Source organism: Oryctolagus cuniculus, chromosome 10 (assembly GCF_051225735.1).
Source record: "Oryctolagus cuniculus isolate XC-2025 breed Fujian yellow rabbit chromosome 10, ASM5122573v1, whole genome shotgun sequence".
Lineage (NCBI taxonomy): Eukaryota > Metazoa > Chordata > Mammalia > Lagomorpha > Leporidae > Oryctolagus > Oryctolagus cuniculus.
Genome location: NC_142876.1, coordinates 50646797 through 50660615, shown reverse-complemented (window position 1 = coordinate 50660615; position 13819 = coordinate 50646797). Strand labels below are relative to the sequence as shown.

General features: G+C 38.2%; 1 protein-coding gene and 1 long non-coding RNA gene across 5 annotated transcripts in view; one reads left to right on the top strand and one right to left on the bottom strand.

The window, feature by feature from the left end:
• CHST9 (carbohydrate sulfotransferase 9) overlaps positions 1 to 13819 on the bottom strand; it is a 369777-nt gene that overhangs the window by 355418 nt on the left and 540 nt on the right. The gene's annotated exons all lie outside the window — the stretch shown is intronic.
• The window catches only part of LOC103349313 (uncharacterized), a 48767-nt gene continuing 47954 nt past the window's right edge, over positions 13007 to 13819 (top strand). For both annotated transcript variants that reach the window (XR_016214079.1, XR_016214078.1), the window contains exon 1: positions 13007 to 13601. This is a non-coding gene — a long non-coding RNA (uncharacterized LOC103349313). The remainder of the gene's footprint in view (positions 13602 to 13819) is intronic.

The following is a 13819-nucleotide window of genomic DNA, read 5'->3' as shown; positions in this document are numbered from 1 at the left end:
TATCTGGATTCTAGTATGTAAGCATTAACAGGACTTCCCAGCTTTCCCAATGATGTGTACGGGAGACTCACACTGGATCTTATTTCCTAGTAGAGCAATGGCAAGATTTATTCTACACTGAACCCCACATTCTGCTGGGCTACAGGTATTTCAGTGAAAATCATCAGTAATCTTAACATTTGCTTTGTAGGCAAGCACTTATGCTTAGGAAGCTGTGGAAAAGAAAAAAAATAACAATTTCTTACAGGTGCTTAACTTCACTTTCAACTTTGTCATGTTGAAAAATTCTCATATATAACTGAAAAATAGGAAACTATTATTTTAAAGTTTATTAACACAATCACATCAAGTATTGTTTCCTTTATTACCTGGAACACACTTCAAACGTTCACTTTTTCTTCAGTTTAAATATAAATTATAAAATTTATTTTAATATAAATTTTAAAATTATTATAGAATGCTGAATGAAGATACTTAAGACATTTTAGAGAGAATGCTTTACTAACTGCTAATTAAATAACTTGGGGACATAGAAGCTCACTTCAGTACAGGAAAGTTATCTCATCCTTTGTATAATTGGCTTAAATTCATAGACTATTTCCCCTAATCTTCAGTTTGAAAAATTTCTGTTATATAAAACTAGTAATATAATGAATATTATACACTCTTTATCTAAACAATTGTAAAATTTTGCCATATTTACTCATTTATTTCTGAAACTTATTTTTTCAAAGATTTATTTATTTATTTGAAAGGCAAAGTTTCAGAAAGAGAGAGATTGATCTTCCATCTGCTAGTTCACTCCCCAAATGGCTACAACAGCCACAGTGGGGCCAGGCTTAAGCCATGAACCAGGAGCTTCTTTCTGGTCTCCCAAGTGGGTTCAGGTCCCCAAGAACTTGGGCCATCTTCGGCTGCTTTATCCGGCACATTAGTAGGGGAGCTGGATCTGAAGTGGATCAGTCGGGACTGGAGCTAGTGTTGATATGCGATGTCAGCATCAGAGGCTGTTGCTTAATGTTCTGTGCCATAATGTTGGCCCCCAATTTCTTTTTCTTTGCTTGTTTTTGCTAAATCATTTGAAAGTAAGTTGCAGAAATCCTCCTCTTATATAACCTGAGGTGATAATCAAGAAATTTAATGTATGTGATTTTGTTACATGTTTATAGGCCAAATTCACATTGTTTCAGTTGTCAGTTGTCCCAAACTATCCCTATGGATTTTTTTTTTTTTTCCATCCAGAGTCTAATTAAGAATGCCTTGGGGCAGACATTGTGACATAGCAAGTAAAGTCACTGTCTGGGATTCTGACATCCTATATTGACCCCAGTATGTGTCCTGGCTGCTCTACTTCCGATCCAGCTCCTTGCTAACAGCCTGGGAAAAGCAGATGAAAATGGCGAAAGTGTTTGGGCCCCTGCCACTCACGTGGGAAACCAAGATGAAGTTCCTGGCACCTAGCTTTAGCCTGGCCCAGTGCTGGCTGTTGCAGTCATCTGGGGAATGAACAAGTAGTTGGAAGTACTCGCACCCGCTCTCTTTCTCTCTCTCTCTCTCTCTAACTCTGACTTTCAAAGTAATTCAATAGATCTTAAATTAAAAAAAAAAAGAAGAAGAAGAAGGATTCCTTGCAACTAGTTGCTGGGTCCCCTAGTCTCTTTTAATCCTGAACAACTATCTAGGCTTTATTTGTTAAATGACTCAAAGGTTTGGAGTATCCAGGCTGATTGTATTGAAGAATACCCTCCAATATGGATTTGCCTGATTGTGTCCCCATGATTAGAATCAGATGAAACAACCTTGGCAGAGCTGGAGAGGAAGTCTGAATATTGTCTTCCTATGAACCATTCATCTGATGGTGGCTCATCCTTTGATGATTCTTGCAATCGTGTTTGCAGAAGGCTGACTTTTCAACGCCATCATTTCTTCTAATCATTATCTTGTATTCTTTATGAAACACAGCTTTTCCTTCTATGCATTTCCACCTGCGTATTCCATATTCTCTTATCCAATGAATCTATTAATACTTTCTAGATTCAGGAGATTCTAAGTTTGGTCAGGCAGAGTCCCTTAACCCTGATCTCTACGTGTTTCTTATGTGTTCCATCTGTTCTCGAGCAATTCTTTACTTTCTGACACTAAAGTTTCACCTAAACTAGTTGAAGTAAGAAGCCATTAAACAAAAGGGAGGCTAAGTCAGTTCAATTTTAATTCAGCAATTTGAATCAATTTGAAGTTAAGCTCAGGTATTAGATTAGGACCTAGAACGCAAGAAGTGCCAGTCAGTATAGAACTTTTTCTTAACTTTATTAGATTTAGTTTGAAGGCTTTGTGCAATTATTTAAAATATGAACCTTTAATTTACAACATAGACTTTCCTATTACTTTCAGTTTTACTTATTCATTCCTATTTTAATTTTTTTTTAAACTTTTATTTAATGCATATAAATTTCCAAAGTACGACTTATGGATTACAATGGCTTTCCCCCCATACCGTCCCTCCCACCCACAACCCTCCCCTTTCCCACTCCCTCTCCCCTTCCATTCACATCAAGATTCATTTTCGATTATCTTAATATACAGAAGATCAGCTTAGTATACATTAAGTATGGATTTCAACAGTTTGCTCCCACAAGAAACATAAAGTGAAAAATAATAGATGATTTTTTAAAATGATGATGAAATCAGATCAGACCTATTGTCATGTTTAATCCCAGTGAGAGTCAAGTTGGGAATTGATAATTTCTTTTTTCTTTTTTTTTTTTTTACAGAGGATCAGTTTAGTATGCATTAAGTAAGGATTTCAACAGTTTGCACCCCCATAGAAACACAAAGTGAAATATATTGTTTGAGTACTCGTTATAGCATTAAATCTCAATGTACAGCACATTAAGGATAGAGATCCTACATGAGGAGTAAGTGCACAGTGACTCCTGTTGTTGACTTTATCAATTGACACTCCTGTCTATGGCATCAGTAATCTCCCTATGCTCCAGTCATGAGTTTCCAAGGCTATGGAAGCCCTCTGAGTTCTCCGATTCTTATCTTGTTTAGACAAGCTCATAGTCAAAGTGGAGGTTCTCTCCTCCCTTCAGAGAAAGGTACCTCCTTCTTTGATGGCCTGTTCTTTCCACTGGGATCTCACTCGCAGAGATCTTTTGCCAGAGTGTCTTGGCTTTCCATGCCTGAAATACTCTCATGAGCTTTTCAGCCAGCTCTGAATGCCTTTAGGGCTGATTCTGAGGCCAGAGTGCTATTTAGGACATCTGCCATTCTATGAGTCTGCTGAGTATCTCACTTCCCATGTTGGATCACTCTCCCCTTTATTTACTCCATCAGTTAGCGTTAGCAGGTACTAGACTTGTCTATGTGCTCCCCTTGACTCCCAGTCCCTTCACCATGACCAACTGTGAACTGAAACTGATCACCTGGAACAGTGAGATGGCATTGGTACATGCCACCTTGATGGGATTGAATTGGAATCCCCTGGTATGCTTCCAACTCATTTTTGTTCTCTTTCACCTTCATATGGGGGTCATACAGATAGGGAAACTCTGAATTTTCTTCTGTTTTTCTCCAATATGGTGAAATCTTAGTTCATTTCTTAATGACAAGATCTCCACACACACAGCACAGTGTAAAATCCCATAAAGCCTTTTAAGACTTCTGAAATTATTAAGGGATTTTACATGTCAGAGGAAACAATATAAAGGCATGCCTGGACATTTATTTATTTTAAGATTGGCAAGAAATTCAATAGACCAGTCTCACTGACTACATAGAGACAGCATTGCCTAAGTCACCTCTGACTCACTGAAAGGGAAGGGAGGTAGAAGAAGAATGAATAGTATGTTATTTGGGGACAAGTAAGTAAGCTCTCATAGCCTGTAAGCTTTTATCTATTATTTATCTTCATTGGAATGTGAGGTGAGTTTGAGTGTGTGTTTCTGTGTAATATATGTGCACATGCAGGGGGGCCAGCACTGTGGCATAGGAGGTAAAGCCACCAACTACAACACTGGCATTCCGAATGGGTGCTGGTTTGAGTCCTGTCTGCTCTACTTTCAATCCAGTTTCCTGCTAATGGCCTGGGAAAAGCATTAGAAAATGGCCCGAGTGCTTGGGCACCTGCTACTCACATGGGAGACCTAGAAGAAGCTTCTGGCTCCTGGTTTCAGCCTGACCCAGCCCTAGCCAATGCAGCATCTTGGCAGTGAACCAGCAGATGGCAGATCCCTCTCCCTCTCCCTCTCCCGCTCCCTCTCCCGCTCCCGCTGCCGCTCTAGCTCTGGCTTTCAAATAAATAATTAAATCTTAAAAAATTTTCTGGTACCTTATTGAAGGATGGATTTGGAGGGAAATTAATGCCAGGAGCTCACTTACAAAGTCAAAGCAGTTATTCACACAAAGGACTGTAAGATTAGACTTGGGTGATGGCAGAGGCACATTTGTGATGCACTTTGGAGGTGATAAACAATAAGTTGGTAGAAGCCTTGATATGGGGCTGAAGGAGAAGGAATATCATGACTAAAGCCCAGATAGGGCTCAGGGAACTCTGGAAGTTTGGTTGACGTGAGCAGAAACCACCAGTTTGATTTCGACTCCTTTCATTTGATGCTTCCTTAAGACAGACAAGCAGAAATGTGATATACACAAGTAGGAAACTTAGAGGGACTCTTTGAGCTACAATTATTACATGCTAATAATTTCAAGAGATTTTTATGGAATATTGCTTTGTGTATGCATGTTGGGAAAATACAGGGTGAATCAAAGTTCTGAGATTCTGGACAGAGAATCTGTTACTTGGGAGTTCAGTGGTTTGCAGATCATTTCTACTTTAAATGCTCTTCTGACTCCCTGATCTGCAAAATCTGAAAAATGACTTTGCTAAACATTTTAGTCAGTTGTATACATATATAGGCTGAGTGACAAAAGTGATAGTGTAAGTACAGGATTAATATAGAAAATATTTAACAAGCAGTACAATCTGGGCTCCAGCTACAAATAACCATACTTGTGTATTCAACTGAATGTTGGCCCTACTGGAGTAGTAGAATCTCATTCTCTGATAAAAATTCCTAAGTGAAAAGTGAGTGCAAATGGTAGAAGGTAAAACAGTGTTGGAAGTTACTGCTTTTAGGACAAAAATGCCACTAACATCTAAGGACACTTTTAAAAACATACTGAGAAATTGATCTTTTTTGGGGAAATCAATTACTCACATTCTAATCTAATGTTCAAAGCATGCTGTCAAAAATTTATTTAGAGATATGCTTCTAAAATATTGTATCTACATTTTAATTTTGAAATTTATTTTTAAAGTTCATAGTTAAAACCACTTTATCTAAATCTTCATGGATTATATTTGCTAAAAGTAATCTGTCATGGCTTTAATTCCCAGGGTGAATTTTTTAAAAAGAGAAAAATAGAAATGACTATAAAGCTAAGTAGAATTTTGGGCTTTTTGCTTCTGAAACTAATGGGAAAAAGTAAGCACAAATATTACATTGACAGTGTTGTTTGATTTGGTTTTTCCCATGTTCACATATGTCTATTAGAGGCTTTGGAAAGTTCTCTCACCACAGTAGCTGGGTATATTTTTCCTTTTCTTGACTACATTTTTCAGTGTTTCAGATTTCAGTATAGGGTAGTTTGAAGTAGCATAGTAAGAGGAGGCATTATAGTAAGTGCAATATGTAATATCTGTTTATTCTGACAAAGATTTCCTCTTGCATAGCAGTGTTAACAGGGCTAAAAGCAAGGAGTGCTGTACTTTCACAATCTTTGCCTCTATTCCACACAAGAATAAAAAACAGAACAAAAAAGGCAGATATTCCAATAAAATTTCACTGCCTATATAGATCTTTGTGCTGCTCAAATCAAAGAAGCTCCTTATTTTCCTTATCACCTCCACCATCCAAAACCTCAATTTCATCTTCTCTCAATTCCCACTGCACCACTATACTCCTTTTAGAAATTGTAACAAAAGTAGATCAAATAAAGTTAGGGGTCAGTCTGAGGTTGAATGTTGAGACATTCAATTGACCAAGAAGCTTCAGTAGGAATGAACAATATACAAGAAAGCAATCATGGATCAAACTGTGCTCTGTATAGTTGCTGCATCCACTTTGAAGGAAAAGCTCTATCTCTTGATTGGGTAAAACATGCCCCTCTATGTAGAGAATCTCATGGTGGTGTCAAAATATTGCGATCGCTCACTCTCTGTCTCTCTCTCTCTCTCTCTCTCTCTCTCTCACACACACACACACACACATACATAATTACTTCAATCTCAAGTGTTAACAATTTATACAAAAAGCTGCAACCTTAAAAAAATAAGATATGTAATGTCAACGTCCTAAATGAATGTAATATGGACCCTGAGTAAGAAGTAATCTAATATTTTACAGTTTGTGAAGTTCAAGATATTAACTGTAGTTAATGTTGAAGTGACATTTCATTTTAATTCCTCCTTCATTCTAAACAGGAGGTCATATATTATGGCCTAGTAGGAAGAACATTACAAGTAAGGAAATTTGAATTTCACTTTCAATCCCCTTATTGCTTTTGGGATGAAGATACACTCTCTTGTATCTTGTGTATGCAAATAATCCACAAAGCTCTCTGATCTCCCTGCAAATATTATATGTTTTTAAAGAAAAGATATGCCACTGTGTTATCAGCACAGAGATTAAATTCCTCTAAGACAACAAAATTGTGTACCTTTTCTTTCAAACAAATATACTAGATAGGATATATTTATTGCAAACAATATAACAAAATTATAATATAACTTTTTGGAGGTTGGTAATAGATTTTGGCTTCTGCTATAAGGATACTTCATAGCACTGTTCTTTGATATAACTTACAATATTAGATTAGTGCAATTATTTGTTTCCACGAGCATGTTTCAAGGGCATTGAAATTCTTGATAACAGCTCCTATCTTGATTTTCTTAGTTCCTACAATTAAGTGTTTACACATATATATCGACACATATATGGTATATTATGTATATCTGTATAATATATACATCTGTATATTATAAATATATACTCACATAAAATACCTACATATATGTAATATATATGTATGAATATATATAATGCCTCTCATTCTTATACAAAATTTTGAATGCTTCCTGGAAATAAAAATTTAAACTAAGTTAAAACCTATAAATGGCCGGTGCCGCAGCTCAACAGGCTAATCCTCTGCCTGGCGGCACCGGCACACCGGGTTCTAGTCCCGGTAGGGGCGCCGGATTCTGTCCCGGTTGCCCCTCTTCCAGGCCAGCTCTCTGCTGTGGCCAGGGAGGGCAGTGGAGGATGGCCCAAGTGCTTGGGCCCTGCACCCCATGGGAGACTAGGAGAAGCACCTGGCTCCTGCCTTTGGATCAGCGCGGTGCGCTGGCCGCAGCACGCCGGCCGCGGCGGCCATCGGAGGGTGAACCAATGGCAAAGGAAGACCTTTCTCTCTGTCTCTCTCTCTCTCTCTCACTGTCCACTCTGTCAAAAAAAAAAAAAAAAAAACAAAAAACAAAAAACAAAAAACAAAAAACAAAAAACAAAAAAAAACAAAAAAAAAAACCCTAGGAGAAACAAAGTCAAAGTATTAACCAGTTTGTACATTAGTTTGTCACCACTCATATTCATCCACAAACAATAGATTTCTGAGGGAAATATTATAAAGACTACATTGACATAAAACATCAGAACATGAGTGGTGAGTGGTAGGCATTTGGCCTAGTGCTTAAGACACCACTTGGGTGACCTGCATCGCATATTTAAGAGCTTGGGTGTGAGTCCTGGCTCCACTCCCAATTCCAGCTTTCTGTTAGTGGATACCCTAGGAGAGTAGTTTTGGAATCTTGGTGGAAGTACATTAATAGTATTACTCTCTGATTACTTCCCCATTTTTCTCTACTTGTACAATCTATAATTTGAAATGGTAACTTTTCCTCTAACAGATACCCTTATTTCTCTTTTTATGATGCTACATACAAATCTAGTTTGTAATTCTCATTACATTATGTTTAGTCTATCCCTAATCTTTGATTTTCCTATGCCTCTTGTACGGAATGTTGTTTGATGCTTCTGTCTTAAATTCAAATTTATTCTCTTTTTCTCTCTCTACATAAACATAAACTTATTCATGTGATCTCTGACATCTTTATTACACATTATCATAAAAATACTGTTATTTACCTGCTTTTAATTTTTTATTTTCAATAATTTTATTATTACTAATTACATTTAATATACTATGGGTATAACACAAATATTTGTTATTATAATACGAAGCAGAATCCAAGAGCTTCAAGGGACACAGTATGGTTCACGGTGGCTTTTCAGTGCACACAGAAGGCAGCAAATCGTATCTTTGGATTGACTTCTATCACCTAATTTCATGACTATCTTGTACTCCTTGATACCATGATGACCAGAAAGAGTTAACTCTCCTATTTAACTTGCTAGAAGGTAGCTGGATGTGGACTCAGGAGATAAGTTTTCTATTTTCTATTGTGCAACTAACTACCAGCGTGACCTTTAGTAGTTCCCTATGATCACTATGGCTCTCTACCATTTCCTTAACTGTGAAACAAGGGCATTGTAATAAATTACTTTTAAAGTCCCTTGCAGCTCTATAAAAATATGCATAATTTTGACTCAACTACTTAGGTACCGACCAGAAGAAACTAATTCCTTTAATAAATGTATATAAAATACATCCCATGGGCCTCAATTGTATTTCCAACCACAATATTTCTTTAAAAATACTCAGTCTATCTCAGTCTTTAAAAAATGCCATGCCACATAAAAAATGAAAATTTCTCCTCCAACAAAAACTCTCCACACACTTGAATCAGTGAGCACATTTATTATGAGAACATGATCTCCATTCTGGACAGCACATCTACTTTTCTGCTACCATTCTCTTCACTTCTATAAGAGTTACAGTTTTCCTGTGAATTCTTGAAATAAAAATGATGTTATCTGCTTTCCAATCATATATTTTGGCAGTTCTAACCTCCTACACAGAAGTTTTCTAAATTCCAAGAGTCCACAGAACTAATAATTCAACAAAATCTATCTACAGCTAAACACTGACTATAAACAAGTTGTTTAACAGCAACTGCTATGGTGTGAATCAGCTTCTTGTTCAAGTAACTATTTCATCCACAACCAATTTTGCCCTAAAGCTTTTGAAAAACACAATAGAAATCTGTTAAATTGGCAGCCTTGCTGAATGTCAACTATTTTATCTTAGCAGGTCTGCAGTCACGATAGATACTTGAGAGCTTCTCTGTGATGAAATGTGTTTTTGATTCGGACGCGGGTACAGAGATCAAATGGACTAACCCCCTTATTCAGATGGTTTCTTGCTCTTGCTCCTTTTAGGAAACACACATGCAAGGCTTCAGAAATCATTCAACATCATACACATGTGTGTGTTTCGGGAAAACACTCAACAATTCAATTTACTAAGATTTATAAATTAACATTTCTATTTTGTTTTCAGGAGTACCTAACTAGCATTTTTAAAAACATATTGTGTCTCTTACAGGTAAAGTGGGATTAAAGTTCTCAAATCTTGACCAAAGGGCTTTTATTTTCTTCTAGAAATGTATATACCTCTTAGCACATTTTCATTCAGCAGATACACAATCAAGTCTTGATTATCTTTCTGTGAAGTGCATATAATCTATTGCAAAGCTTTCATATAAGGTTTGCTTAATTCTGTCACCCAACTCATTTCTGGGCAGGCTGCCCATCTGTCCCACCTCCCCATAAATTGGTTTTGGTGTTTGAAGTATATGAGCTTATTTAAAAATTAACCTAAATAAAACAAAATAATTAGAGAGGCAAGTTGCCCACAATAACAATGAAAATCGTTTTCAAACCCAACATGTAATATATTCCAAAGACAAACACAAATGACTTTTTAAATAACCATGATTTTAGATTATCTTTGCCTCTATTCCTCTCATTAGCATGAATAATTCAGTGCTTACTATAGATGGTGAAACTGTTTCCCCTCAATAATTCATTTTTAGTATACAGAAAATCAAATGTAACACATTCTTATGTCATATCCAAGCATTTAAATGAGACCATATTTTTAAAGGCAACTTTTCTTTCAAAATTATCTATTGTTTGGGTTCATTCTCTTCAAACATGCACTATGAGTTAGGAGAATTTTAATACTATCAAGGGTAGAGTAATACAGAGCAGTACAGCAAGTAATAAGGTAACTTCTGTCTTGGCTTCTTGACCTTCTTCAAGTACATATCAATTATTTGCAAGAGGTCAACAAGATCATCATTATGTTCTCAAAAATATGAAAGTACTTTGGAACTTTGTACCCAGATTACAGTAAAATTAACATTACTAATATTCTAGACACACTGAGGAACAACATATTTATTATGCAGCTTGATTTTGACAAGTGAAAGTATCTTCACATTAAAATATTATATATAGTTAGAGCAAACATCCCTAAAAAAGAAATCATTCTTGAGTGAGGGCCACAAAACCTTAGATCTCAAAAACAAAAAACAAAATAAATAATAAAACAAGCAAACAAACAAAAGCCCTAAAATTTCACTTTACTGACCTGAGCCAAACAAAGGCTGTGAGTTTTCTTGCTGATTAACGTACAAATTCATCCATGTTCCTAAACAAAAGTATAAGGGTACTTCAAAAAATTCATGGAAAATGGAATTAAAAGATGTTATTTCAATGCAAAATAATTGAAAACCATGCGTACATGGAGTCTTTGAAAAGTTCATGGAAAATGTATATTATGAAAAAAATTATGCATGATTTCAATTGTTTTTGCACTAAGATAAATGTATTTTTTAAAAAAATAAATACTTGATTTACCTGATGGCCGAGGGGGGCTGAGACATCATGAGCTCACATCTGCTGGATCACTCCCCAGATGCCTACAGCATCTGAGGCTGGGTGGGGCCAAAGCCATGAGCTGAAAACTTAATCCAGATCTTTCACATGGATGATGGGAATTCCTTCACTGAAGCCATCACCACTACTTCCCAGGGTCTACATTAGCAGGAAGCTAGAATCAGGAGCTGGAGCTGGGATTCAAACTTGGGCACTCAGAAATGGGGATTACGGGACATGAGCATTTCAACTTCAATTCTATTTTTAATTATTTTTAAAATTATTTTAAATATTATTTTATTTCCTTTTAATTCTGTTTTTCCAGGAAGTTTTTGAAGTGCTGTCGCACAAACAATACTGTATGGATAGTTTTTTTATTCACATTCTACATAATGTTCTATATTATTCATATTCAACATTTTCGTGGGAAACAATGTGTGTTTCTTAGATGTATTTAATTTGGAGTTTGGATATTAAGTTGGTTTCCCATTTTGTCAATTCTTCCTGGGAAGATGTCATATGCCCATGGAAGCCACCCAGCTTTCTTAAGTCAGGGGGTGTTTAATACTTTGCTTCATTAACCGGCGTCGCGGCTCACTAGTCTAATCCTCCGCCTTGCGATGCGCACAACAGGTTCTAGTCCCAGTTGGGGCGCCGGATTCTGTCCCAGCTGCCCCTCTTCCAGGCCAGCTCTCTGCTGTGGCCAGGGAGTACAGTGGAGGATGGCCCAAGTGCTTGGGCCCTGCACCCCATGGGAGACCAGGAGAAGCACCTGGCTCCTGCCTTCGGATCGGCTCGGGGCGCCATTGGAGGGTGAACCAACGGCAAAAGAAGACCTTTCTCTCTGTCTCTCTCTCACTGTCCACTCTGCCTGTCAAAAAAAAAAAAAAAAAATACTCTGCTTGAGAACATCAGTTGCTACCCTTGTGAGCATGAAGAAAGGGAGAGACTGTTACCAGGAGAGTTCTCCAGCTGCACTAAGTTTCAGCTTCTCTCTGGTAACAAAAAGGTAGGCAGGTGAGGATGCACTCAGATTTCACTAGAATACACGCAAGCTTTAGCTAAATACTTTAAAACTTTTTGATTTCTCCTTTCATAGAAAATGAAATGAAAGTTGCTTATTGTGAAATGAAAGCAAAACAACAGTTGCCAAACTTGGGTCAACATTAGATGCTATTACAGCTTTCAGGGAATGTATGAAATGAGTAAGTACATTTTGATACCTGTGAAAATAAAACACTGCTTTAAGTGAGTGGGAAAGAACAGATGGTTGGTAATGATTTAAAACATTTATGTTTTGGACTGCCACCAACTTCTGTATTACAAAATATGGTGTTTAGTTAGCACATACCAACATCTAGATGCGAGAGGTGCTCATTTTCTGGAGGATGCCATTATAATAAAGGAGAAAAAACACTAAATGAAATAAGGAAAATTCTTGTTTTTTCCCAAGGTTTTCAATACTTTTTCTTATTGACTATATTCAATTAAAATGCTTTCAATGTGATGGGAAGATGTTCATTTTTCCTCAATTAGTAGTCTACTCTAAGCACCCAGGTGTTGTATGTTGTCTGAACACATCAGGAGGAATTGTGATTTTTGTCCTGTATCATATTTAATTCAGCCTGACTGAAGCTCTTCAAAGCCCTTTGAGCAATAATAAAATCTGGTAGTCAATGTACTTCTGCCCACGAAAAACAATAACATTTCCCTTCTCCTCAATTTGGTAGACAGGCATATGGTGTTATGATCATGTACTGGAAATGGCAGGTGTCAGGCCACTGAATCAGGAAGAGAGAAATATTAAATATGGTCACGCTGTGTTTTGGTGTGTATATAAAAGAATGTCATGTCCTTTAAATTCAAGCCGTATAGTAACTAAACTGTGCAGAGATGGATGAAAGTAATGCTTGAGGTTAAAGAGAGGAAAATAAACATTGATAAATTATACTCTTAATTATCTGAAAAAATTGCTAAAAGGGAGTCCTTAATAAATGTTTAATAACATCCATAGTGTTATGATTTGGATCTAACTGCAAAATGGGGGGGGGGGGACTTACATAAACACACATTCTATATTATTTACATGTCATGTCTTTCAAATCCCTGGGAATGGCCAGGGCACAGCTTGCTGGTAGGAAGGAGTTGAGGGTGGACCTGCAGGGAAGGAAGACAGGAGAAGCAGCAACTCTAGCCTTGGCACCTGCGCACCTAGTTGGAAACAACTCCCGAAAGGCATCAAACATCGCACCTTGCAGCCTCTCGCAGAAACACGCTTATAGGCAGGATGTTCAGAGGAGCGAGCGGCTCACCGTGCGAAAAGTAACAGCAGCAGCAGAATCCAGACCACCGCGCAATTCCTTCCCTCCTCAGCCCGCCTCAAACCCTGTCCTCCTATCAGCTTCCCCGAGCCCTGGCACCTGGGCCATCTGGGCACCTGGGCTCCCGGACGTCCTTACTCCCCGCCCACCTGCCCGCAGCCTTCCGGAGGTCGGGGAGTTTGGTATGGACGTAAAGCAGACAGGAGGCAGAGATGCACCTCTTTCTGCCAAACATGCCGGAGACCGGATAAAGCGGCGTCTGAAACTCAGGCCGGTGCTTTCTAGTGGCCCCTTCCCAACCTCCACACGCCCCCAGCCGGGGCTGGCACCGCGCTGCGAAGTCCAGGGGGCCGCGCCTGGGCCCAGGAGTCCCGCACAGGTAGCTTTCAAGTTGGGCCACAGTCCTACTACGCCGCCCCTCTCAAAGTTTTGGGGTCCTCCTTATCTTCTACCCCCTTGGCCTTTTCCCACCCCAGCACGTCCCCAAAGTAAGTGGAAGTAGGGGGTAGAAAGGAAAAAGAAAAATGCTTCCCGCATCCCACCAGGAAAGGTGAGGCTGCACTTCCCCGCCCACCCGGGGCCCGCCCCACGGGGGGT